This window comes from Bidens hawaiensis, unplaced genomic scaffold (genome assembly GCF_021521415.1).
Source record: "Bidens hawaiensis isolate Kalapana, Puna unplaced genomic scaffold, B.hawaiensis_p1.1 tig00007049_1, whole genome shotgun sequence".
Lineage (NCBI taxonomy): Eukaryota > Viridiplantae > Streptophyta > Magnoliopsida > Asterales > Asteraceae > Bidens > Bidens hawaiensis.
In genome coordinates, this window is record NW_027491485.1 from 715,743 (window position 1) to 740,517 (window position 24,775).

The following is a 24,775-nucleotide window of genomic DNA, read 5'->3' on the forward strand; positions in this document are numbered from 1 at the left end:
TTAGATGGGATGCTAATATGGTTAGGAGCAAGGGGTGCTTACGACGGGTCGGTGAAGTAAACGACTTATAACACTTGATCAACGTTATTAGCAGTTTACCTTTACCTTCCATGTTCTAAATACTACTTGTGTCTGACTATGTTAGGGTTCTGTCTTTGTATGGATAGGATATGGCTAACTCTCATGGCGTTAGCGTTAAAGTTCATTGATCGTGTTACAATTCTGTATTTGTAGGGATAAGACATGGTTATTAATCGTGCAACTAAGAGAGGACGTCCTAATGTTCGTGGTCGTGGTCGTGGTCATAAGCCACGTGCCGAGGACGAGGAGGTGATCCAGCCCCGCAACAGGAAGAAACCCCTATCCATGAGGAAGAGGGTAACCCTGCCCTAGATCCTGCTATGCGCGCGGCTATCGCGGATGAGGTTTACCAGGTTCTCCATAGCGCCATTCCCGAAATCGTTACTGAGGCTGTCAGGGCCATGGAAAAATCACTGCTGGGTAAGAGTTTGGATAAGGAAGGGATGGGTAAGGAGATGCCAGCCGGGGAGGAAGAGGTGTTTGTGCCGAGTGAGGATGAAGACGAGGTCCGCACCTGTAGTGTATCTACCTGAGGTTGTTCGTATGGAGATTTTAAGAAGTGTGACTCTCCTTCCTTCGACGGTACTAAGGATGCGTTGGCAGCACATCAGTGGGTGAGAGAAATGGAGGTCGTATTGAGGGTTAGTAAGTGTAAGGGGGAGGACATGGTGACCTTCGCGACTGCCTCGTTTCGTTCTGAAGCGCTATGTTGGTGGGATAATCTGGTGCAAGCTATGGGTGATCGTTCTATTAGGAGGATGACTTGGGTTGAGTTGAAGAAGTTGGTTCTTGATCAGTTTTGTCCTCCACATGAATTGGATAAGATTGAACAAGATTTCTTGACCTTGGAGGCTGGCAGTATGACGCATCGGGAGTAGTTTAATAAGATGGCTCGCTTATGTCCCGATTTGGTTACTCCTGAAGCCAAGAGGATTAAAAAGTATGTGAAGGGTCTTCCGGCGGATATTCGAAGGGGTGTGATGACCACCAACATGAACTCGTTTCATTCAGCGGTTACCCTAGCCGACACGTTATACGATCAGAGGGAGAAGTTACCGCCAACCGAGACTAGGAAGACGTGGAATTCAAATTCGTACGGTAAACGGCCCGGTGGAAACAACTTTAATTCGGCCGAGAAGAGGGTTAAGATTGAGAATTCAGATTTTAAGAAGGATGTGGCGGTTGTAAAGTGCAAGAAGTGCGGGAAAAAGCACAAAGGGGAATGTAAGCATGGGTCTAGTTCCTGTTTTCGTTGTGATAAGGTTGGACACCCCCATTTCGAGTGTCTGACGATGACTTGTTTCCGCTGTAAGGGAGCTGGCCACTTGCCATCAAACTGCCCTACTATCAAGACTGGGGGGCCCGACCCAGGAACTTCCTCGAGGGGGAAACTGGAAGAAAAGCCAAAGGTCAGGGTGAGGGCCCTCAATATCACCAAGAAAGAGGCAAAGGATGATGCGGACGTTGTTTCGGGTACTTTTCCCAATACGTCATTATAATTTACCATTTTGAATTTATTTTCCTTTGGAAACGTTTGTGTGTTCAAGTAGCTAAAGTAAGTAGTGTAATATTTTACTAGGTACCTATTTACTTGAGCAGTTTCGGGACTGAAGTGATTGAGGCCTTTACTCCATAATCTTCCTAGGTATGGCTAGTGTATCATACTTTAAGATTATGTCTTTCGGTGTTCGTTTAACTGGTCAACTAATTGTAATTGAAAACTTGTATTCGGTTGACTAGTTTGTGATTTGTGATGTCTACCGCGTTAATAGGAAGAAAACAACAACCAATTCGAATATTATAGCCTCGATACAAATTGTGGACTGTAAGAAATTGATCTTAAAAGTGATGGGGATGAATTGGTTGTCGGTTAATCAAACGGGTCGGTACAACGTTAATCCACGTTTATTAAATAGTTGATACTTTGAACTTAAGAGTTACCGACCAATTTGACTCGTGTAGCGTCGTGTGGACTAGTTGAATGTGAATTCATCATATCGGGTCCACATGGGGCTGAGTTGGATGTTAATAGCCTAACCGACTCTTAAACGCGCTTGTTAGTATCATATAGTGCTTCCGGGGGCAAATTGGGAATTCTTTGTTCCCGGAGTATCTAAGAGTCGTGTGGGTATAATTAAGGCCCGGGAGCTGTTATGAATGAGATTGATGAGGGCGAGGCCTTAGGTACTCGAACCGTGTTAGAATCTCACATAGGATAAACGAGTCCTTTCGGTGTCGTTAGTAATGATTGTATATAAACCGACAAGCGTTTGAGTTGTGGGGATACTTAGGAATTCTCTAGCTCGTGGTGAATTCGTGCCTTGTGTCAGGTGAGTTCATGATGCCCTTTTTATTTATTTTTTTAAGTTTTAGGCTAGCATGTACACTTAAACGATTTTGCTTGAAGAACTGTTTAAATTATTTTGCATAGGCTTATTTATATAGGATAGACCTTGAGATGATAATATTGGATGATGTATGGATGTGTATGGATATATATTATTGAATGGCCAATATTTGGCGAATTTTGTAGTCATTATCGACTACGGATGTTACGTAGGCCTACTTCGTGTTTGCACGCGTTGATGGAATGTTACATGTTGGGGTTGTACGTTTTCTCGGCCCTGAATGTTATTATTGGATGTTATATATAAATAAATAAATAAATAAATATATATATATATATATATATATATATATATATATATATTATACAGGAAAGCATGTATAGAGATGTTTATATATAAGAATGACTACCTATTATTATTGCCGATATGGTTTTTTTCTGCAGGGGCTACCGTAGCTTACGGTAGCCACCGTAGAATACTGTGGAATCTGAGGAATGAAAATCTATTATTATTAAAGATGTTATTTATTTAAGCTTGAACTCACTCAGCTTAAGCTGACTTTTTGTACATGTTAGTGTGAGTTTCAGGTTAAGAGGAGGATGCTTACCGCTTGGACTTGCTCGAGACTACTCGGTCGGTTGAAAGCATACTTAGTCGGAAGTTTCAATAAAATTGAACATTATCTTTTAATGTTTTATTAAATACATTTCAATTAGATTTTGGGAATTTGTTTTAATAATTTTCCGCTGAACCTATACTCTGAATTATTACTTTAATGGAACGAGCTGTTTAAGTTTAAGTATTTTTGTAAATATCGTGTATGAGTACCAACTGTGGGGCCACCGGGAGTCGGGGTCTTACATCGGTTGTATAGGCAATTGATGTGAGATTTATAGGTCAAATGGGGTTTCCTCACCCATCAGACTAGTTTTTTGGTTTGAGTTGTTCTGTTTGGTCTATAACAATTAATAACATAGATGCTTTTAACTAATCTTGCTAGTCTGGCCAGGGCACAAGGCGTTACCGGTGAGAAGTTGAACGTTTATACGTGATGACAGATTGAAAGTTGTATAAATACTTGGTAATTTACACCAGTTATAGTATCAATGATAGACTGTATATGAGAATAGTACTAAATTTATATTAAAATTATATTAGGTTTCTAAATATATTCAAGTCCAAATCGACACCAAGACAAACGAAAAACACACAATAAAGATATATACACTAGATCGAAACTTGGATGCAAGTCAACGTTGTTAAGTCCACAACATACTTGTTGATCCAAGCTACTTACGTCGGACACCCCCATAACTGGGGTTTGCCTTTTTTTTTTCTCGGACCAAAAAATTCACTGATAGTCTGATAGAGTTAAGACTAGTATTAAAGACCGAAACTTGGATGCAAGTCAACGTTGTTAATAATCGTCAACTCACTTCAATAGTGATTGAATAAGAAAAGACCCATACCCGGAAAGAGTGAAGCCCGACAAATCAGCAACCTCCAAAAGCGCTCTCTTCCACAGGCACACGTTGTCCGGTGTCCACCTAGAAGAAGGTTTAACTTCAAGGGCGAAACTTCCTGTTTGTTTCCTAACATTTGTGGGCTCAACATGATAAAAAACAGGTAAAACAAAATGATTGCACTCCTTCCTTTGCTTAAGGATAAGTAAAAGCTCATCAAGGCACTAAGTGGAAGTTGCATAGTTCTCTGACAATACGATTATTGAAGCGCTGGATGCTTTGATTGCTCTTTCAAATTCAGATCTCAATGTTTCACCTCTGTTGATTTCTTCATCATCCTTGAAAGTACTAATTCCGGCTCGCTTTAACCATTCGTAAAGATGATCCGTAAAAGAATGTCTAGTGTCTTCGCCTCTAAAGCTAATAAAAACATCAAAGTTGCAAGCTATATGATCACTAGAAGAATCAATTGATATTGCCATTGAAGTTGGATAGATCTGAATTCTGAGATGATTCAAATTTGGAGATGAAAAGTGGACAACTAGTGTTCTTTAATATTACCCAAATGCAAAAACCCTCACGTGTCATGGAAATTTTCTGCGTACCGCCACACCGGCCACCTTTATTATATATTTTTCTTGTCTCAATGACTCCATGTTACCAGTTAGTCAATTTAAAACTGTTGGCTCATTATCATTACTATATTTGTTTTCTTTGAAAAAACTATCATGAAATTCTTATCTTAGTATGAGTATGAATGAGTATACTTATCGTTAATAAGAAAATGCTGAAAGAGTTTAATCCTACAAATTTTTTTATTTGTCCACTCAACACTTAAACTTTATTTTATAAACCACATTTTCTTGGACTTTAATAATTCAACTTTTACGCCGATATTAATAATAATTTCCTTATATTATTCTTTAACTCTTATTTTATTGGCCTCCACTGAATTTTTTTTAATGAAAACTAACCCGATTAGTTTTAAAGCAAAATTAATATATCATTTCTTCAGGTAGAAAGAGACAAATGAAAAAAATATAATTTAACTTAAAAACTCACCACCACAGCCGCCACCGCTGTTGCCACCACCACTACCGACACCTCCGCCGCCGACACCGCGGCTGCCAAAGCCGAAATCTCCACCACCGCCACCAACACTGCCACCACCACCACCACTAGCCTAACTTAAGAAAAAGTAAATTTATATAATTAATTTTGCTGACCAAAAGACCAAAGTTTGGATTACTAAAATCCAATATCCCATTTTCAAACTCTCCCTTCATAAACAGGTGGTGGTGGCGGCGACGGAGGTGGTGACGATAGTGGTGGTGGCAGCAGTGGTGGTAGCGGGCGGCAGCGGCGGTCGAGGTTGTGGCGTCGGCAGTCATGGTGGAGGCGGTGGTGCCGGTGTCGGTGGTGGCAGTGGCGACGGCCGTAGTAGTCAGTTTTAAGTTAAATTACAATTGTCATCTGTCACTATCAACTTGGATAAATGACGTATTTTGCTCTAAAACTAACCGGGTTAGTTCCCTTTAAGAAAAGGCTCAGCGGAGGCCAATATTGTGAAAGTTGAGATTAATGTGCGAAATTTTTTAAGTTGGGATTACTATCGGCCAATAGGCCAAGTTTGAAGTATTAAAATCCAATATCCATTTCTAAAATTATCACTTTAAGCTTTATATGTAAGAAATAGTTTGAGGCCCGTGTATTTCACAAGTAATTGATAAAAATTTTAAAATTTAACCATTAAGTGAAATACAGTCAACAAATTGATCATATATTATTAATACAATTACAATATACATTAAAATTACACAAATATGTTATAAATAAGTAAAAACTCCATTTTACACTACACTTGTGATTGTATTGGTAGATATACATTGTTTATGTTATAAATATATATTATTATTATGGTTATCAACACCTAATATAGATTAAGCTTTTTCTCCAAGTTATCTTTTCCTATATAAATATCTCATTGTATCTCATGTATTTTACATCATATTAATGAAATCTTCATTTTTCTCCCTACATCTCTTTCTCATATGTTTAGCTATTAGGCTTGTTTCACAACACGTTATCAGCACGAGTTGTCTTTGAAGCCGGATCACATCATCATGAGGTAAGTATTGTCTAATTAACTTTTAATTATTTGTTTTTAATATCTCAACATAAATCATATCGTGTACAATTTTGGGTTGTGTTAGAGATTAGTTCTGTGGGTTTTTTTTCTTATATCTCTTAAAATAATTCATGTTGTAATTTATATAATTATGGATTAGATAGACATTTATATTTATGTATTACGTAGTAAAATAAAAAATAAAAACCACCAATCCGTTTCTTGGTTTCTGGAAAGTTTTGGTGTTTTCAAGTTTATTTGATATTTTTGTTGATTTATTATAATTCTTTTATAAAGCATAATGGTGATTATGTTTAATCAATTCTAGTTATTTTAATTGTAACGAAACACCATATAGGTTTACAATACGATATCTTGATAATAGTATCATGTCAAAATTTAGTTATGATTATAAAAATCTTTAGTTAGAAATAGATATGTTTCTAAATTATATATTTAGTTTGTGTTAAAGAAGGATCTAAATTTATTTCATAAGATAAATAAATGTGTTACTTTATATGTTTGCTGGTGGCAAAATCAATTCTTATAGTAAGACCCTGTGTTTTTGTTTTATAATAATTAAATTTAAAAATTTATGCCGTTTTAATCTAAGGAAAAGATTGGTGTGCTAAGTACCATATGATTTATAATTGTTAATTAGTAATCTCCGTTGATTAGATAAAAGAAATTTACATAATGATACTTGGTATTTAATGTTTGAGTTTATTATCTAAATAGATATTTTCAATTTTCCTGTAATTATTGTTATTTTTAAACAGAGTTAGAATAATAGTTTAAAGTCTGAAATCATTAAAACGAAAAGAATATGTGTTTCTCGAGCAATTTTGGTTGTAGAACATCACTTTATATTATTGATTATTTAATAATTTTATGTACATATATAACTCTTATAATATAAATATTTTTATTATATATGTAACTTATAGTTCAAAACTTTATTTAAGTGCATTATGTAGCTAATTGTATCCATAATAGATATATGTAGTTATAATACGGATATTCGTGAAGGATGTATTATGCCTATGAAAGGATTATGATAAATATTTATGATAACATACATGGTGTTTATATATTATGAAATAAGATTGATATTATGTTTGATCCCGTACTTTAACAATAACCAACAGTCAATAGCTATTAACACAGATCTCAGATCTGTCAGTTATAATAATATAGATCGATCTCATAATCAATACCACTTGATTCGGTGTTCTACGTATGTATAAATATTATCAATAAGTTTAACGTGAAGCTTGAGAGAGAGAAAATACTTTAAACTTTTCTGAATAATCTTAATTCTCTCAAAAACTTCGACTATTTACAAGTGAACAGTGGTTCACTATATATAGAAGGTGACCTGGTTCGCTAACATCCCCTAGCGAACCAGCTTCCCCTTCGTTACATAATTTAACTTAACGAACCACCCCCTGATTCGTTAACATCCCCTAACGAATCAGGAGGGAATACATTATAATGTCCTAGTTCGCTAACATCCCTAGCGAACTAGACTCAATCTTAACGAACTAGTCTTAGTTCGCTAACATTCCTAGCGAACTAGACATAACTTTAACGAATTAGATAAATATAAACATTTAATATTACATTTAAATATCAAATAAACATAAATGATAAATACAAAGACTCTAGACGCAAAACCGTGCACTAACAGACACCCCCTCGTCTTGAGCTCTTTGTCTTTAACTTATTTGAAACGCTTTGTCTGCCAATCTCTGCAACTATGAATCCCATGTTCATGGCATACACGGACGACACGTTGGAATTGCATAGCCAGGTCGTAATCTTCTTGGCGTTCAAACAAAATCTGCTTCCTGTGTAGCACTTCATTGTCTGTCTCTGATAAATTAACCAACCACATCGGATCGATTATCTTGATGAGCTCAGTCTGTAGTCCTTGACCACGAACAATAACGGCATCGCCAGTACGATTGTCATAGTACCAACGGTTGAAAGACAGATAAATATCTTGAGGCATTGTCTTCACAAGAACCCTTTTCATTGTCTTTGGTGGCTTCACTTTCAAGACAAGTTTCTTCCAGCCGGTCCTTGGATCAATCTCATCAGTACGTTTACGTCTTGGGACCTGGGGCTTGAAGAATTTGAAGCCATGATTGACTTCGAACAGTAATTGTTGATGAAACCACTCAGCAGTTCGGTTACCCCCACGATTGATAAATGGACGTCTCGCGAGGGTGCGTACATCCCAACGCGGTAGTGTTAAAACATCCATTATCCTCTCGTAATATTGGACACCTTTTTCCCATTTAACAATACATACCTTAAGGTCTGAATCATAGAGCCAGGAGACAATATCACCATGTACCTTAGAAACAGTCTTGAAGGTAGTCATCTGGTTTGCCTCAATCCAAGCAACAGCGGTATCCTTTCTTTCTTTATCTACATACCGAAAAGCACTGATGATCTTACCCACTTTCTGGCGTTTGAACCATCTTTCAATGTCATCATCAGTCACTTCTTTGAGTGAATGAACAGTTCGCTGCACAATCTTCTCCAAATCATCCTCAGTCTCTTTAATTACGTCTTCATGAAATACCGGAGCACCTTGATCAACATTTGCTTGTTGATACAAGTCCGGGTACTCTTCAGCTGTAACATCCTCTATCTCAATCTCCTCATTCTCATAAATAAAATCTGTATTCATAAATAATGGATCAACTTCCATTTCATCCTCATTGATCACTTCGACATCGAGCTCAGTCTCTAATGCAGTCAACTGATCGTCATTTAGCCCAAGTAGAATCGAGATCTGCTCCCTTGTCAAAGATCTAATCACAAACTCACCGATCTGTATCTCATCTCTGTTCACCACACTTCTAACCATCCCCAATTCATCAATAAATATCACCGTGTTAGCCTCAATCATTTCTATTGGCTTGGCAGCTGTTGGATCTTGATATGAAATTATCTGCTTGTTCGAATCATCAGCGCCACTAACATTAGCACCAGAAGATGAACCGTGCGATTGTTTAGGCTCACCTCCTGCATCAGACTCGTCAGGATCATCATCATCATTTTTGAGTTTCTTGAGGGCATCTTCTTTACAAGTTAATTGTAAAATTAACTCATCTTGTTCTTTTAATTTCACCCCCTGAGACTCAACAATCGTACGTAACGCCTTGGTCTCCTTTTGATAGAAAGAAATATAACTCATCATCTTTCGTTGATTCTCCATGAGTCGTTCTTGAGTTTGTCGGTCAGCTGCCATTTGATTTTCATATAAATGTAGCAGATTAAGCAGCATTTTCGTTTGTCGACCTGGTGGCAAGTTGTATACAGATGGATGAACAGGTTGAACAGGTCCTTGAGGCCGAGTGATTTTCATGAATGAGACATCACTAGGCGGAGGTGGAGGAAGAGTAGTTGTTGGCAGTGGAGGAGGTCTCATTGAAGTGGTGGAAGAAACAGTTGACAGCACAGCAGGAGGCCTCGGTATCTCGGTCAACGCCATTTGAGGAATTAAAGTTAGCCTCTCATGTGACACCATCGTCGTGGTCAAAGTAAGCATCAGAGTGCTAGTAGTTAGCGGCACTGCCGAGCTTTGAGTAGTTGTTTGACGTGGTGGTGGTGTTCCAATAATCACTCCAGCCCCAGCAGACACACGGGGCTTCTTTGGTGGCTCACCAGTAGCTACAGCTTTACCCTTTCGTTTTCTTTCTTGCTGAGCTTTCATGGTGGCAGCTAGAGCAGCATCGACTGCATCTTGTTGTTCTTTCAGAGCTCGCTCACCAGCTCCATCATCACCATCACCATTGTTACCATCACCATCTCCACCATCATTGTTCCCACCTTCTCCCCCTTCACGCTCGGAATCCGAATCATCATGGATCCAGCGCTCATTAGGAGGACATACATAATCCGGATTGATTATATGACCAATCATCCGTTTGTCCTGTGGCTTGTCTTTTCTAAAAAAATCAACATCCGATGCACCGTTTCCGCTTTCATATGTTCCATATCAAGAACATCGTTCACCAATGAACGATCAATCACCAAATTCGGTATCAAATCCTGAATGATTAGTTGTAGAAAGCGAGGATACATTAAGAACTTCTTTGACGGTAGAGTTTGCTGAACTTGCTCTTTCAGATGATCAAAGATGAGTTCTGAATAGTTGAAGGGCTTGTTTAGGATTAAAGCTACAAATGCCGATTGCAAGCTTAGTCTGCATTCATCGAAACCACCGCGACGTCCACTCATACAGTGAAGCAAGACATGCAACAAATACTTGTAAGGTGGACACAAACCATTCTTGTTCAACATAGACCGACGAATATCACCCCCATAATTTAATCTTGTGAATAGACCCCTAACCAACGTCCTGTCAAATTCACTCGGGTAATCATCACTATCAGCAAATTGAAGTACTCGACGAATGACCTCAACATCAATTGTAATAGGGATCTGATTAATTGTAGCTGGAACCCAATTATTTTCTTCAACATATACCGCCGTGTTCCAAAACTGCCTGATTATACTAAGATACACCTTAGGTTTAACAGTGATTGCATAATGTATCTTCGAACGGCGTAAGAAAGTCAACATAGCTCCGAACGTTCTCAAATCAGTCACGTCGTGATCAACATAAGCACAGATGTTGTGTTTTTTATCAGACGGTAATAAAATCATGTCAGCTTGTTGATCCTGTTGTTGTGGTTGTGCTTGTGGAAGTTGTTCCTGTGGCGGTTGATGTTGTTGTTCTTGTTCAGCCATGTTTAACTAAATAAAGAAAAACCTAGTATGAGAATAGATATCACTATATATGATCAAAAGATATGTGTAATTAATCTAGTTACGCGTATTAGACGATTTAAATCCTTTAATTAAATTAAATGAATATTAAAATTAGTTAACCAATTTAAATTTTTTTTTTAATGTCATTCGTTAAGAATCACACTGATTCGTTATACAAAGATAACGAATCAGGTGATTCGCTATCAAGTAAATATCTTAACGAACTGGACCTAGCGAATCACTAATTAATTTTAACGAACTAAACTCTAGTTCGTTATACTTAAGCGAATCAACCTCTGATTCGTGTAACATATTATTCGCTAAGCTAGTTCGTGTAAAATCTTAACCAATCGGACACGAAACAGTTCCAATTCGCTAAGACTAACGAATGGTCAAAATTAAGACTTGTTCTTTGACTTCACAAAGTCAAGGTCAAAATTAACATGAACAACAATAGTCAACATCGTAAACTCAGATTCAATTAGACCATAACTATCGTCGAATCAACAATATAATCAGCTCGTTGAGCTCGGAAACACACTAGTGAATGTAGGTGAAAGAGATTGAGACTCAATACCCAAATGTGCTAATAATCAAACGAACCAACAGTGAACATCAAGAACACACAACAATAATTAACCTAGCAAACAATAATCAAATATTGATTAGAGTCCACCAAGGGTATCAGAAAGTGATTCCGATCATACTGATATCAAAATCATACAATTAATAACATAAATTATACACAAAAAAAAAATTTCAAAGGTTCAGAACCCTTAAACCCCTAAAATTTCATAATTTAGCAGTCAATACATGACCATTTTTGACGAAATTGATATCGCCAAGATCAGTTATACCTTAGAAACTCAAAATAATCTTTGAATTATTCAAACTTAAAGATCGAAAATATCAGAGAGAATTTGAATAGTTTCTTAAAGATGAAGAAAGAAGACGAACAGTGGAATACTATTCGTTTTCTTGTCTTATATAGCAGTGCACGAAACCCTAGGCACAACTTGTACGAATCAGACGATTCGTTTAATTTAAAGTTAGCGAATTAGCCCATTCGCTAACTCAATTCGTTACCTTATGTTAGCGAATCACAATGTGATTCGTTAAATTAAAGATAGCGAATCAAGACATGACTCGTGTCATGATTCGTTAAATATGTATAACGAAGGGATGATTCGTTACAGAGTGCGGAAGCGAATTGGGTTAGCGAATCAGAAGCTAGTTCGCTAAAGAATCACCTAGTTCGTTATCCATAGATAACGAATGGGAGTTTAGCGAATTAAACTCTTTTATTTAATTTTAAAATAAATTATTAAATGAATAAATTAAGGAATTAAATAATGAAAATTAAATAAATTATCGAGAAACCCTTATATTCCGACAACCAAATACATTAAACTTGTTTCAGATTTCCGAAACTTAACTTAAAAATATTTTGTATAAAGAAGACGAAAATATTTTTGGTATTTTGAGAAAATTTAAAAGAATAAAAGAATGTATTTACAGAAGAATATCCGAACTATTAAAAAAAGACAATCTTTTTGTATTTTTCAATGATTTTATCAAAAGCAGTACATATTTTTGTAATTTTGTTGAGTTTGAGCAGAGAATCATATTGACCAAAATGCCCTTCCATCACAGTTTTATATTTCATCGATATTATGACTGGCGATAAGTCGGTCATTGGTATTGTTGTCCACATAAATCTAATAACACACATTCAAGTATTTTTGTGATATGATTAAATAGTTCAATTAAAGCACAGAATATCAGAAACTATCAGCCTCTAATCTCGGTTCAAGCTTAATTTGATTTTTGCCAAATCACCCCAACTTGACTTAAACCATTATATTGTTGATCAAAATTTTGATACCAATTGTAGAAATTTTGATCAATGCATCAAGTTTCCTTTACTGTGAGTGAGTATGCACGAGTCCATCTGTCAGCTTACATACATTGTATCCCCTGGGGTCCATTTCTTAATGGTATTAAGACGCACGCAAGGGAGGAACAATTGTATGACTAACAGCGGATTTTGATCAAGTCGGTAATTTAAATTGTACGAAGTACAGCGGTGATCAAGTTTAATGACTTTGGGTTTGCTCTAGAAAGCGAGTGAAATATTCATGCATATGAATACCCAGATGGTTAAGCCGCATAAAGACTCAAAGTGTCCAGAATCTTAAAGCTTGTTATTTGCTTTATTTGATTTTTGAGTGATCAACAAATATAAGGCTTGAGTATGACTGGTTATTACATTTCTACCATCCTCACCAAGACTTTTGCTAGAGACTAACACCCCTTTCAATTTGACATTTCTTTATGTTTATATCACATACTTTACTCTACTGGGTTGTTTTAAGACCTACCAATGCACCAATGCAATTAAGCACGCAGTCTTTTAAGCTTACATTTTACTGAATTTGGGGTCAAGATAATCAATGTACTATCATTTTCCCTTTTTGCTTCAAAAACTCAAAATTTTGAGGAGCATAAAAAATAAAGAAAAGATAAATTTAATCGCCCCAGTCAACTTAAGAGTATAAATAAATGGCTAACCAACAATTCACGAGTGAATCATAGGACCAAGACATGCAAGCATGCTTCATAAACTTAAATAACCGACGTAATTTTCAGCGAGAAAATAATCTAAATTTTTTTTTTAATTTTCTCTATACAAACTTTAAAACACAATATGTTTGTCTTTTTCAAATTTCTTATAAACAAAATAAACTTCACAATCTTTTTGGATTTTCAGATTTGTCTGTACAAAAACATAAATCACATTCTTTTTGGTTTTTGAAAAATTCAAAATGTTTTTGGTTTTTATCTATACAAGCTAAAAACACATTCTTTTTGTATTTTCTAGATTTTCACCCCCTAAAACCTAAAACATAAAAAATAAGACTAAATCTATAAAGCAATTAAAAGATAATTATCCTAATTTTAGGATCTCAGCAAGGGTCTTCAATCCATTTAAACCAAGCAAAAAAATAAAACGTGTTTTATCAAACGCTTTGGTAAATAGATCGACTTTTTGAAAATCTGTGTGTACTTTCACAAGATCAATTAATTTCTTTTCATAAAAATCCCGTATAAAATGATATCGAATCTCGATATGTTTCGTTTTAGAATGTTGTACGGGATTTTTGGTGATACTAATAGCAGCAGAATTATCAATCAAGATGGGAGTAGTAAGAAACTTCAAACCGTAGTCGCGAAGATGTTGTTGTATCCACAGAACCTGGGAACAGCAACTCGAGGCTGCAACATATTCAGCTTCGGCGGTTGAAGTAGAGACCGTTGTCTGCTTCTTACACTGCCATGAAACAAGCCGGTTTCCTAAGAATTGTCATCCTGTAGTCGTTGATTTGAAGTTGATCTTGCATCCTCCATAATCTGAGTCTGAGTAGGCGGTAAAATCGAAAGTATTATCTTTGGGGTACCATAACCCGATGTCAGGATTTCCCCATAGATATTGCAAAATACGCTTGACCGCTGCCAGGTGAGTCACTCGGGGACTAGCTTGGTACCTAGCACACACACAAACAGCAAACATTATGTCGGGTCGAGAAGCAGTTAAATACATTAGAGAACCAATCATAGCACGATAAAGGGTCGGATCAACGGTATCCTCCAATTCATCCGGTGATAAATTGTGACCCACTGGAAGAGGAGTTGAAGGGATTTTTCCGGCAGTTATCTTGAATCGGCTCAAGACGTCGTTCACATATTTAGTCTGATGAATGAAGATTCCCTTATCAGACTGATGAACCTGCAGCCCTAAAAAGAAATTCATCTCTCCCATCGAGCTCATTTCGAACTTGGTTTGCATGGACTTCTCGAACTCCTTACATAAAGTGTCGTTTGTAGACCCAAAAATAATATCGTCAACATAAATCTGGACTAGAAGAAGATCATTACCAACAGTTTTATGAAATAAAGTGCAGTCAACAGTTCCTCGTTTGAATCCATTATCAGTCAGATGGTCGGCAAGCGTGCCATACCAAGCTCTCGGGGCTTGATGTAGACCATACAGGGCCTTGTTTAAACGGTAAACACGGTCTGGATAATCAGAATCTTCAAAACCAGGTGGTTGTTGAACAAACACTTCCTCATGTAGTTCACCATTGAGAAAAGCACTTTTAACATCCATTTGATAGACCTTGATATTCTTGTAAGCAGCATAAGCCAGGAAGATTCGAATCGACTCTAATCTTGCAACTGGAGCATATACCTCAGTATAATCAATACCCTCTTGCTGATGAAAACCTTGCACCACTAGACGTGCTTTGTTTCTGACAATCACTCCTCGATCGTCCTTTTTACATTTAAAGACCCACTTAGTCGGAATAGCTTTCTTGACTCTAGCAGGCTTGTCTATTATATCCCAAACACCCAATCGTGCAAATTGCTGTAATTCCTCTTGCATAGCTTCTACCCAAGAAGGATCATCAAGTGCCTTACGAGCTGTCGTTGGCTCAACTTGAGATAGAAAGCAATTGAATTTAGCAATATTCACAATTCCCGAAGAGTGTAAATTAGTGTAAGCACACAATACGTTATTGTCGCTTGACGAAGCAACTTGATGACGTGTACGAATGCCCACATCAAGTTCTCCAATGATATTGTCCTGTGGATGATATCCATGAATCCGAAGAGTAGGATTTTCAGGAACAACAACATTATCAAATAAATTAGTGTAATGTTCACCCAATTCGGGAGATGAATCATTATCACTATCAAGATCAATAACTTGAATTTCAGCTTGATCATCATTGGAAGAAGTAGAAGCACTGTCAATAACCACTGGAGGAACAACTTGAGATTCTTCAGTTGGAGCATCTGGTTGAACTTCAACTGCATTAGAACTTGAAGACCTTGGAATGTTCAAATGTTCTTCAAAGTATGCTCTAACCAGATCTTCATCGATGTGTTCAGCCAAGGAGTAAAAGAATTAAATAAACTATCGTAGTCAAACATCCAGTCTGGACCTTTCCCTTGAGGAGGAGTTGTGTACTTTTGACAGTCCACATGGTACCATTCTTCAACACAGCCAAATGTAAAATTAAATACTCTTTTCTTTGGAGACGCGTATCCCAAGAAATACCCTTCGATAGCCTTTTCATCAAATTTACCTGATTCCTTCTTCAACATTGTACACGGACACCCAAATGGTTCCAAGTACTTTAAATTAGGTTTTCTGTTATTTAATATTTCATAGCTTGTCTTCTTGAGTCGTTTTACTGTTAGAACCCGATTAAATGTATAACAAGCTGTGTTCACTGCTTCATTCCAAAATTGAATAGGAAGCTTTGAATCAGCAAGCATTGTACGTGCAGCTTCAATCAAAGTTCTATTTTTCCTTTCAGCAACACCGTTTTGTTGTGGTACATAAGGTGCACTATATTCTCGGTGAATTCCCTTTTGAATACAAAAGAAATCCAAAATAGTGTTTTTGAATTCAGTACCATTATCACTTCGGATTCTCCTCACCTTTTGTTTGTACAGTGATTCTATCTTAGTAATAAGGTTTTGTACCAAAACAGGTGTTTGATCTTTTGAACTTATAAATAACACCCATGAATATCTTGAATAATCATCTATCACTACCAGACAATACCAGTCTCCAGAAATACTCGCACGATTCACTGGACCAAACAAATCCATATGAAGTCGTTCAAGAGGAGTATTAATGGAATTCAATAACTTAGAAAGATGTGTCTTCTTCTTCTGCTTGCCCTTTTTGCATGCAACACAGTGATCAGATAACTTAAAGTTCTTTAACGAAACACCCTCAACTAAATTATTTGCCATTAAATAATTTATCTTTCTAACATGAATGTGACCCATTCTTCGATGCCATAGAATCGAGTCTTTCTCAGTTGCTTTCGAGACAAAACATGTTTCGATCGATGTTGATATCTTAGAACTCATGTTTAAGACATAAATATCATTTGATCGTGGTGATCGCATGACAACCATGTCCTCGGGAATAATAAAACCCGGTTTCAAGATAAGACACTCTTTGTCAGTAAATATTGTAGTGTACTTTTTATCACAAATCTGCGATACACTCAATAAGTTATGATCAACCTTGTCACAATAATTTACTTTTTCAAATGTAATATGACCATTTGAAACGTCACCCTCTTGTGTGATCATGCCCCCAGAATTCCCAGCAAACGCTACATAACCCCCTTGAATATTTCTTACGTTGGTTAATAGGTCGAGATTTCCAGTTATATGACGAGAACATCCGCTATCCATGATCCAGTTTTCACCAGAAATGGTCTTGGATGGACCCTACACATAAACAAAAGTGATTAGTTCAAAAAGGCAGCCCATGCCTCAGTCTTGGGCACCTTTTGGTTTTCTCTTTGATCATTAATTTTAACAGTTTTCAATTGTTGTTCAGCCACTTGTGAATAAGTTACAGGCTTCTTAGACTTTCGTCTTAAGTATGCTTCCTGAACAATGTTTGAATTCCTGTTTTGACATATAGGTTCAGTTGGAATGAATTTTGGTTTCACTTGACCGTGTGTCTCATTGATATGAAACACCTTCCGAGGATTCACATTAGAGAATAAAATATGAGTATCATCAGCATATGACACAAGTCGTTTCAGAATCTCCTTAACCACTGGAATTGGCTTAGATTTGTCCTTGATAAAAGGATGAAGATTCTGAAAGTTTTGCTGACTACAATTCCTCACAACATGACCTTGTTGACCGCATAAAAAACACATTCGCATGTCCACATGATGATGTTTAGAAGAAATTGGAATAGATGATTGATGATGACTCACATTTTTAGTCATGCAGTTAGCAAACTCATCAGTCAATTCAGCTTTCTTCTTTAAATAAAAATCTAAATTAGAATGGTTTGAAAAGCTTTTTAGTGTATCTGTTCCGGTTGATTTCACAAAATTAATCTTCTTAGCTTGTTTTAAAAATTGTTTTGCCTTAGTTAATGGATCAGATGAGACTGATGTTTTCGCTTGAGCATACACACGTTCCAGTTCACGAACCTTGGAAGTTTCATTGTAAAACACACTCTCAATTAGCTCAGGCTTAATGATACTAATTGGAATATCTTTTTCAGTGAACATTGTGTCCATTCCCTTTAACTTAAAAACTCTAGCAGTAGATGGCTTAGAACTAGAAGGATTAATGAAATGCATTAAATCCTCATCAGAAATTTTTGATTTAACTGACTTCTTTGCCTTCATAGAGTTCACTTTCTTTGAATTTTCCTTTGTCTCTTGAGGTTTGTGTGAACCATACACTGCTTCCTCAAATTCGTGAGGTTCGCACAGAATATGATTAGAACTAGGAATGTTCTTATTCTTGTGTATAATCTCTGGTTCAAACACATCCTCGATAATGACCTCGTCATTGTGTTCAACAAACACCTTTTTGCTTTGGACATGAGATTTTTGAGGAACAGATTGGGTTTTAACATCTTTAGATTTAACAGATTCAACATTTTTTGAAATTACAGATTCTTTCAAAATTACCTCTTCTTCCTTTCTAGCAAAAGGATTCATTTTATAGTCGTTGTGAAATGGTGGAGGAATTTCTACAAAACCTATACCCTTTTTAGAGTCCTTTTGTTTTCCAGAAACTTCAATAATTTCATTCAATAAAAATGAAGAATTTCGAAATTTACCCAATTTGTTCTTCAACTCAAGAACCTCATTCTCAAGCTCAGTTATCTTAGAAAGATGTTTCAAGATTTCCTGAAACTTTTGGTCATTAATGGTCATTTTCACAGATAACTCGGCTTTGAGATCGTGATTACTTGTCGACAATGCTTCAATCTTTTCTCGAGATTTCATTTGAGACTCAAGAGATTGTCGATAAGTATCCTTAAGAGAAGCAATTTCTCTTATAAGATTATCATTTTGATTTTTCAAAGCTTCTAACTTAGAGTTGTTAGATTCACAGTCAACACATGATGTTTTACCAAATGAAGTAGAAGAAATAGAATTACTAACCTCATTGATCTTAGCCATGCAAGCAAACATTGATTCAGAAGTCTTGTCGAAAGAGTCGTCAGAATCAGATCCAGAATCATTATCTGAAGACATCACACTACCAGTAGCATCTTGACAATCTTCATGTAACCCAAACATAGCTAAATTTGCTTGAACATCATTGCATAGTAGCCGTTGTGACCAATCAGTTCCGTCTGCTAACATTGCTTGTGTTGTAGAAGAAGATAGTTTTTTTTCAGCATCACTTCCTCGTGGTGAAGAAGCATTTTGACTTTGACCACGAGGTCCAGTGTATTCTTTTCTTGGTTTGTCACATTCCTTCGCGAAATGCCCAAATTCTTGACAATTATAACACTTCACCTTTAATTTATCAAAACCCAACTTCTTGTTTAATGCTGGAAGATCTTTTCTAGTTCTCTGCATGAATCTTTTAACTTTACGAACGATCATGGCCATATTCCATTTCAAATCCATGATCTCTAGATCATCCGGATCTATCTGATCATAATCCTCATCAGTTAACTTACTTGTGGCAATTTTACTACTCACCAAGTTTTCATATGAAGACATAAATGCCGTCAGAAAAGCAAAGTTTTGCTCAGCTTCCTTTATATTCACACTAGGTGGTGTAGCAAATGGATTGGTACTAGTAGAACTTCCAGAACCACCTGAATTACCAGCAGAGTAAAAACAAACTTTTGGATCACTAAATATAGCAGATTCTTTTTCACTTGCGACATGAGTAAGAAAAGCAGTGATTGGTGAGATTGTTGAACTGAGAGGCATACTTCCACCATAGAAAGCTGGATCTTGATTTCTTTGGAAGATTTTTGACACTTAAGATCATATTCTCTAGCTTCGATCTTTTGTAGAAATTCAAGTGCTGTCAAATCTTCATTCAGAAAAATAATCATTCTCTTTCAAAACCATGAGAAATGTTGAGTAGGAACTTGGAAGCACACTCTTGATAGTGTCAATTTTATCTCTTTCAGAAATTTCCATTTCATTTTGTCCATTTCAGCAATTAAATGACTAAATCTTGTAGTCATCTCTTCAACTGTTTCTCCTTTCAATAAATTAAAGTTTCGAAATTGAAACTTGAGCATCACTTTCTTACTCTCAGCTGTGTTTCTCATGCTTCTCATACGCAGATGTTGAAACAAAGATGCACATCTCTTGATACTTCCAACTTGATGAAAGATATTCTCTGGTAAAGCCATAGTCAAAGTAGAATATGCTTTTATCTCGATTTCTAAAGCTTTCTTCTCTTCTTGTGAGTATTGAGAGACAGCTTTAGGAGTATACCCAATAGTATCATCACCAATCATTGGTGCAAAATAAACCTCATCAAGACAATATGAACAGTCAGGATGAACCGATCCCAAATGTGCACGAAACCGAGGTTCCCATTTGGCGAAATCACTAAACTTCATCAATCTTGGACATTTAGAATGTGAACTTATCTCTGTATCAAGTTGCAACATCTGTTGCATCAACATATTTTGAGACGCCAATGCATACATACCAGCCATCTTTGAAAACGAATCAAATAATGAAATATCTTAATGAATCAGTGAACAGCTATAGCGAACTGTGAACAGTTGTAGCGAACTGTGAACAGTTGTAACGAATTAATCCTTAACGAAGTTAAGACTGATCAATAATGGAGTATCTTAACGAATCAAAAGTCAACTTAACGAATCACAAATAAGGTTAACGAATCACCCAAATGGCGAAACAGATAACGAATGTGATGAAGGTTTAACGAATCACAAGTCAACTTAACGAATTGACCAAACGAATTGACCAAGTCAACTTAACGAATTGACCAAACGAAATATAACGAATCAGTTCAACGAATCAGATAATAATCAGTAACGAATCGCCAAAATAAACTTAGCGAATCACTAAGGAGTGCTTAGCGAATTAAGATAACGAATCAGCTACAGTTGATAACGAATCAACACTATAGCGAATCAGGTTGTTACAACCGTTTGTAACAAACTCTGACACCTTAAGCCACGTGGCAAAGGTTGTTATGACACAAATTCCAAGACAAACACGTGTCAAACGAATCAGTTATCTAGTTTAACGAACTAGATAACACGAATTGATTAACTCACACGAATCAGTTAGCGAACTGATCAGCGAATGGCAAGAACTGATAGCGAATCAAATTAAATAACATAGCGAATCGCCTGGAAATTTATAGCGAATCGCATGCATCTTCATATCTTCAAACATTCAACGTGTTTTTCCAGATTTATGAAGATCAAACCCAGAAACTTAGTAATGCCAGATCCGTAATACCCACTCAATTGTCAACCAAATCTAACAAATAATATACCAAAATCTTCGTAATCACAAAGCGAATTCAGCTCAACACATCTCGTAACCGATTATCACAATACACTAACCAATTTCAACCAAAACCAATCCCCTGTTTACGGACTCAAACCGAAAACACAATAACCTTACTAAATCCAATCCTCAATCCAATTCCACTCAATTGAACATTATCAATATCTTAACCATCACAAATTCAATCTAATTCATCCATAATTCAATCAAATCAACAATGAATTGATTCAAATTCAAATAAAAACAGAAAACTCAATAAAAATAACAATTAGTACACCAAATCAAGCGTAAAGAGCACCGAAAGCTCTGATACCACTTGTTTGATCACGTACTTTAACAATAACCAACAGTCAATAGCTATTAACACAGATCTCAGATCTGTCAGTTATAATAATATAGATCGATCTCATAATCAATACCACTTGATTCGGTGTCCTACGTATGTATATATATTATCAATAAATTTAACGTGAAGCTTGAGAGAGAGAAAATACTTTAAACTTTTCTGAATAATCTTAATTCTCTCAAAAACTTCGACTATTTACAAGTGAACAGTGGTTCACTATATATAGAAGGTGACCTGGTTCGCTAACATCCCCTAGCGAACCAGCTTCCCCTTCGTTACATAATTTAACTTAACGAACCACCCCCTGATTCGTTAACATCCCCTAACGAATCAGGAGGGAATACATTATAATGTCCTAGTTCGCTAACATCCCTAGCGAACTAGACTCAATCTTAACGAACTAGTCTTAGTTCGCTAACATTCCTAGCGAACTAGTCTTAGTTCGCTAACATTCCTAGCGAACTAGACATAACTTTAACGAATTAGATAAATATAAACATTTAATATTACATTTAAATATCAAATAAACATAAATAATAAATACAAAGACTCTAGACACAAAACCGTGCACTAACATATTATGTACTATTTGATGTTAGTTTTATAAAAGTTAAAAAATGGAGTGTTCTAATAAATAATATATATTCATCATCGTAGTATGTATTTATACTTGGTGACTTTCTTGAGCTATTAATCAGTTAGAGTTAGACTGATTAATGTGATGTATATATATTTAACGATTTAAGTATTATCATTCTTGTTTTAAATAGTGGTTGCATGTGTTCCGGAGCGACAGAAATTTAAACTTACTAAGTTTAATGATAATTGATAAGTTATATCATATATGTAGATTGCTATCTAATTAGTTTAACATAAAGAAAAATACATTGGAATCCAGTAAGATGAACATGAAAAAAAAATCTGGCAACGATGGTTATCTATTTATTTGTTCGTTTGCTAACACATATATACGTTTATCTAAAATTATGCATGGTTAAATATTATATAAATTATATATGTCAAAGTGATGAAGAAAAATCTTATTCATATAGTTTTAATATAACTCATTTATATGGTGATATGCTATTACATCATATATTGTATGTATATTTGACTTTATGTATTACCTTGTATTTTACGTGTTATTGTTTATGCATAGAAGTAGTACCAAACATATTACTTAAATCAAATGTGTGGATTCCTTCACTGTGCTTATATATGACGTTAGAAGTGTCATATTCCCCAAATCTCATTATCAAATTATAAAAGATCAAAAGTTTTTAGGCCAATAAAATGGCATATGACTCAGTCATATAATTACTTCTCATACAACATTATTCGAAGAGAATATTAGTTATGAGAAAGAAAATTCGTTAAGACAATTTTATTGTCACGTCTTAATTATGCTCCTAAATTAGCAATAATATACACATAATATGAAGTCTTTGAGCTAACTTCATATGAAAGTAATAATGCAATACAACTTGTTCGGTTTTACTCAATTCACTGAAGTGAATGTGATCATGGGCATAATTGAGAAGATTGTAAGAATGGCCAGTTAATAGAAGATTAAGACCATTATTCATTTGTCAAACCTCAAATATGCTCATGAAGTAGCATATCATTAAAATGTATGAAGGGTGGTTTGAAGTGATTTTGTATCTATGTCCGAGAAAATTATGAATAAATCATGAAAAGTGTTTGGTTTGATATCATTCCCCGAAGTGAATGTGAATACGCACTGATTGTTGCGATCATGGACATAATAGAAAATTTGTAAGAATGATTATATTAATAATGAGATCGACTATCGGAATTATAATGTTGGTCATGCTAATAATGAGATCGACCACCACATGTGGCAAAGAGATTGGTCATATATGAGAACAAAATGTGGAAATACAAAAATGAAATCACATGATCGTTTGAAACGATAATACAATGTTCTCTCATATTTATAGTATTGCATTGAAGAAGCATACTACATATACGATCATAAACCTAAAGTTAATGGATCATGATTATTGATGTGTGTTGCGCGTGGCGTAAAATATAGAAGGATGGAATGATTTAGCTTTTGCACAAGATCATGTTTTAAATTTATAAAAGTGATTTATACAAAGACTAAACACACACAAAATAGGCAAGTGTACCTATCGTATATGTAGAATAGTATTGGTAAGAACCAAGTATCGATCCGTGGACACAAATGTTTCTAATAATAAATCGTTGTTTTACTTTAATCGAAGGTTTTAATCATTTTTGGTTAATTTTTTGAACTTTTTATAAAATATAAATACTTATGTATAATATATAGGTGACCAAGACAAGAGATTCTAAACGAGTTGTTCAATTATGCGAAGGTTACCATCTAAGATCAAGAATCCACTCCATTTTAGCATTGATAATTAATATTTAAACATGTGATAAACTTGTCGTAGCAATATATGATAGATAGCTCCTTAAACCTTAAGTGAGCATCTTTGGCACTAAGGAGGTAACGTGCGCATTTTAAAGTCCACCCTTTCCTAATGTCACGCCACCTCAATGATGTCAATTTAAGTTGGCAAGTAGTTTCGTAAAGTAGAAAGATTAGGATTGACTCCGATTTCTCAAATACCAAATCTAACAACTTCGGGTGGTTGTAGTTTAGTCACACAACCTCCCCTTGGTTGATTTATGTAGGTTATAATTACACATTCAATTAACATATGATTTCTTTAGCTAAAATGATATCCTAAGCAAAGCTATTTTCGAATTACCAAGACTTGGAAAAATACATCATAACTTATATCTCATCATTTCTAAGTACAATATAAGGATCCATGTTTCGATAATGCATCAAAGTATTTCTATCTTTCAAGAACATGAATCGATCATGAACGATTGCCAATTGGATTGACAACCACCAACTTTGAATTAGTGATTTAAGATGGTGAAACATTCTCATCAAAAGATAATTGCAATATAACCATGTACTTTACTAGACTACACCACATGCTTTGATTAATTATCAAGTAAAACAAAGCTTCTTCATAGATTTTAGATGGTAAAAGGAATTTAGCTCATAATGAGCATGATGATGAACATTAAGATGAATGATGATAATAAATACATGATTAAACTTGGAACAATCTAACCAAATGTAGATGAATCTTCCTCCTTAATGGTGATGATGAAGGATGATGATGATGGTTGATGGTGATGACCTTCAAGCCTTCAAACTCTTCACTAAGTCTTCTATG

General features: G+C 35.6%; 1 protein-coding gene and 1 pseudogene across 2 annotated transcripts in view; both read right to left on the minus strand.

The window, feature by feature from the left end:
• LOC143634457 (disease resistance protein RUN1-like) overlaps positions 1 to 4,430 on the minus strand; it is a 28,843-nt pseudogene extending 24,413 nt beyond the window's left edge. Inside the window, exon 1 of the transcript XR_013153860.1 lies at positions 3,899 to 4,430. The product of XR_013153860.1 is annotated as a disease resistance protein RUN1-like (transcript). The remainder of the gene's footprint in view (positions 1 to 3,898) is intronic.
• The window catches only part of LOC143634426 (uncharacterized), a 248,188-nt gene that overhangs the window by 118,079 nt on the left and 105,334 nt on the right, over positions 1 to 24,775 (minus strand). The gene's annotated exons all lie outside the window — the stretch shown is intronic.